The 4,187-nt window shown below is 27.8% G+C and overlaps 1 long non-coding RNA gene across 2 annotated transcripts; it reads left to right on the top strand.

Moving 5' to 3' along the window:
* The first annotated feature begins 740 nt into the window (after window positions 1–740).
* Window positions 741–2,110, top strand: LOC105562105. Of its 2 annotated transcripts, XR_001008949.1 has the most exons (3): window positions 741–1,142; window positions 1,407–1,607; window positions 1,684–2,110. It is a non-coding gene; the product is annotated as an uncharacterized LOC105562105 (long non-coding RNA). The 2 variants fall into 2 exon arrangements; XR_001008948.1 differs by lacking the exon at window positions 741–1,142 and having other exon boundaries at window positions 1,341–1,607.
* Window positions 2,111–4,187: the final 2,077 nt, after the last annotated feature.

Here is a 4,187-nt window from a genome sequence, read left to right as displayed (position 1 = left end):
TCAAAGAATCTTAAAATAGGATTGTTTTTTATTATAAAAGACAAAAAGTGGCTAGAAAATATTTCGTCAACCTTTAATTAATATGGATCATTGTGCACTTATATCTCTGCAACATCAGTCACGCGGGACCTATCGGATTAATATATCATAAATGTGCAGTAATTGTTTCCAATGCGCTGTACACATTTTATGATACGTTTATTGAAGTCAAAATTAAGAGATCAAATTATGAGCATCAAATAATATAAGAGATCAAATATTGCATTCCCATTTGAACATGCATTCAGTTAAAGTGGATTAAGGACTATTGTAGTCGCAGCTTGTAGAATTTCATTCCTCGGTGTGGCATTCCAAGTATCCAAAAATTGTAGTACACGGAGTAGATATTTATTTATAAAGTAATATTCGAAGAAAATGTAGAAATAAAAAAAACATGAATGTTGTGTACCATTAATATTATTAATATTATTTACAGCGAGTAAGATATCGGATCGATAATATATATATTGGAGATATATACTTTTTATCATAAAAGCGGAAGCTTGAAGTGATTAGTTTATCATCAAACGCCCGTTAGGGAGAAATTTGTAAAAGAATGATAGGTATATTAAATGAGTCGCATTTTCTATAAATGATGTATGGGAGAACTATCGGCAGTTATTTTGTACTACTAAAAATAGTACATTATTAAAACAAAAGTACTGATATAGTAATTTGTACTATTAAAAATAAAAAGGGCGCGATCACAAAGATATAAAATAATGTAATTTACGCGTCGTTGTAATATCAATTTAAGTAATTATACATCTGATTTACTTTCTAATGTCTTTTTTCAGCAACGCGAGATTCTCCGAACAGTGTAAACTATATATTATAAATTTTTTAACAATTTTGACATTGTTAAATGAAAACGAATTATCAAACTTGATACACACTTTCGACCGATTACGTTAATGTTAACGATTGTTTATTCGTCGTCATTGTAAACAAATATAGTGTTCAAATACATGGAAATACATATTTTCTCCTGTCATTAAAAAAAAAGAGGGAGAGAGATTACTCCACTTCTCCTGTGAGCTTTTCAAGTTTAAATCCTCGCTCGCGGCGTGTCCTGCCTTGAAAGATGTGTTTGACTCTTTTGGGTATGCAAATTTATATGTATTGCAATAATAAATCAATATAAAATTCCTGTTCCCTCACTGCAGGCTTTCAAATTACAAAAACGAAAATATGCATAAATTTTTCGTCTACATGTCAAAGAAATTTCAATTGAAAACATTTTCAAATAATGAATATGAGACTGCAATTTCAATTTTGAAAATTTTCAGAATTGTTATAACTTTGCAATTAAATATATAATTACATTGTGTTAATGCGACGTACTAGTAGAGTGTTTGATTTCTTAGATCCAACGAAGGGGCAGTGACAACAGCTTATTTTACACATTCCGGCACGATTTTGAAATTAACAGCTTTACTTGGACTAGCCAAACATGTACATCCTTTGACGCACAATTCCTTTGCATTACGTAAGAACGAAGACAAAAGGGCGTGGAGAAGCAGTATTATCGATACGTTTGCATCTAACATGGCATTTGTTTTGTACGAGTACGTTTTTCTCAAGATCATGGAACTATCGTTTCCTGTAATATCATATATAATTATCCAATTATGTTCGTTTCAGTTGCGAATATTACGGGCCCAGTGTTTTATTCATGCTTCAGGAACGACCGGTACAATTTACCAGGCTGTCCGAAAGACAGGCCATGTCCATTGTACACCATGAAGGCAATGTATCCAGATAGCGACGAAGAATGTCAGTTTGACGCCATGTGCCATACAACAAAATAAGACAATGCTAAAGATATTTTTGCAATAATGCCACACACATATCCATCCTTTTATTTACATATCTAGATACAAATATATTAATTCAGTTGTTAAAAGAAGATATTTTTCTAAGAGAAATTTTGCTGAGGTATACCTGATTCATTTTTTGATGAATTCAGAATCTATGTTTTTAAAAATGTACAGTAAAAGAGATCGGAATTTATTTTGAACGTCTTACTATGTACATAAATAGTTACTAATAAATAATTCCATCATCATTATACGTTTCTTTTTATTTATATATAGTGACAAACGTTTCTATTGTTAACTGCAATTCCTTTTTGCGCGATAATATACTTGTCCATAGACCTAATGAGTACTAATTGACTAATTGACAATGTATTTAATGATTAATATAATAATTTTAATCTAGATTCTTATGACTGTAGAGATTATAAGAAAAAAGAACTATACAGATAATTATCAAGTTTCTCCGTAAAATTGTTGAAACCATCCGAGTTCTTACAACAAAGTACTTAAATGTTGCACTTATTAGGTATCTCTCTTTTTATTTTTTGGAATGGAACATTTGGAAATATTTATAATATTATTCAATATAGTCAAAATACACTTTAAAAAATTCAAAAGTTTAAAATAGAAATTTATTACATCGTTCGTTTTTCTCACTTACATATTGTTCTAGAGTCATTCATAAAATCTTGGTATTATAATTAAATTTAGTACTATAAACATGTTGCAAGTCGTAAAAAATTTTCTACAAAGGAATTCTTGTGTAAACTGTTGTGAAAAAGAAAGCACAATGTATATGCAACACGATACAGAATTTCACATATGCAACAGTTGCATCAGCTTCTATAGCATTTGATGTCTCGAACAATTTTACTTAAAAACTTTATAGCTTATAATACCTTTCAATAATTTTGTATTAAGAAATCTTAATACAAAGTTATTGAAAGGTATTATAAGCTCAAGTTTTTATGTAAAATTTATTTTGATGAATTCAGAATCTATGTTTTTAAAAATGTACAGTAAAAGAGATCGGAATTTATTTTGAACGTCTTACTATGTACATAAATAGTTACTAATAAATAATTCCATCATCATTATACGTTTCTTTTTATTTATATATAGTGACAAACGTTTCTATTGTTAACTGCAATTCCTTTTTGCGCGATAATATACTTGTCCATAGACCTAATGAGTACTAATTGACTAATTGACAATGTATTTAATTATTAATATAATAATTTTAATCTAGATTCTTATGACTGTAGAGATTATAAGAAAAAAGAACTATACAGATATTTAAAATTTATTTTACATAAAAACTTGAGCTTATAATACCTTTCAATAACTTTGTATTAAGATTTCTTAATACAAAATTATTGAAAGGTATTATAAGCTATAAAGTTTTTAAGTAAAATTGTTCGAGACATCAAATGCCATAGAAGCTGATGCAACTGTTGCATATGTGAAATTCTGTATCGTGTTGCATATACATTGTGCTTTCTTTTTCACAACAGTTTACACAAGAATTCCTTTGTAGAAAATTTTTTACGACTTGCAACATGTTTATAGTACTAAATTTAATTATAATACCAAGATTTTATGAATGACTCTAGAACAATATGTAAGTGAGAAAAACGAACGATGTAATAAATTTCTATTTTAAACTTTTGAATTTTTTAAAGTGTATTTTGACTATATTGAATAATATTATAAATATTTCCAAATGTTCCATTCCAAAAAATAAAAAGAGAGATACCTAATAAGTGCAACATTTAAGTACTTTGTTGTAAGAACTCGGATGGTTTCAACAATTTTATGGAGAAACTTGATAATTATCTGTATAGTTCTTTTTTCTTATAATCTCTACAGTCATAAGAATCTAGATTAAAATTATTATATTAATCATTAAATACATTGTCAATTAGTCAATTAGTACTCATTAGGTCTATGGACAAGTATATTATCGCGCAAAAAGGAATTGCAGTTAACAATAGAAACGTTTGTCACTATATATAAATAAAAAGAAACGTATAATGATGATGGAATTATTTATTAGTAACTATTTATGTACATAGTAAGACGTTCAAAATAAATTCCGATCTCTTTTACTGTACATTTTTAAAAACATAGATTCTGAATTCATCAAAATAAATTTTACATAAAAACTTGAGCTTATAATACCTTTCAATAACTTTGTATTAAGATTTCTTAATACAAAATTATTGAAAGGTATTATAAGCTATAAAGTTTTTATGTAAAATTGTTGGAGACGTTCAAATGCCATAGAAGCCGATGCAATTGTTTAAATCAAAAAGCAAGTCATTTCAA

Source organism: Vollenhovia emeryi, unplaced genomic scaffold (assembly GCF_000949405.1).
Source record: "Vollenhovia emeryi isolate VEMERY1.0 unplaced genomic scaffold, V.emery_V1.0 DF939195.1, whole genome shotgun sequence".
NCBI classification, from domain to species: Eukaryota; Metazoa; Arthropoda; class Insecta; order Hymenoptera; family Formicidae; genus Vollenhovia; species Vollenhovia emeryi.
This window is presented reverse-complemented; position numbering and strand designations above follow the sequence as displayed.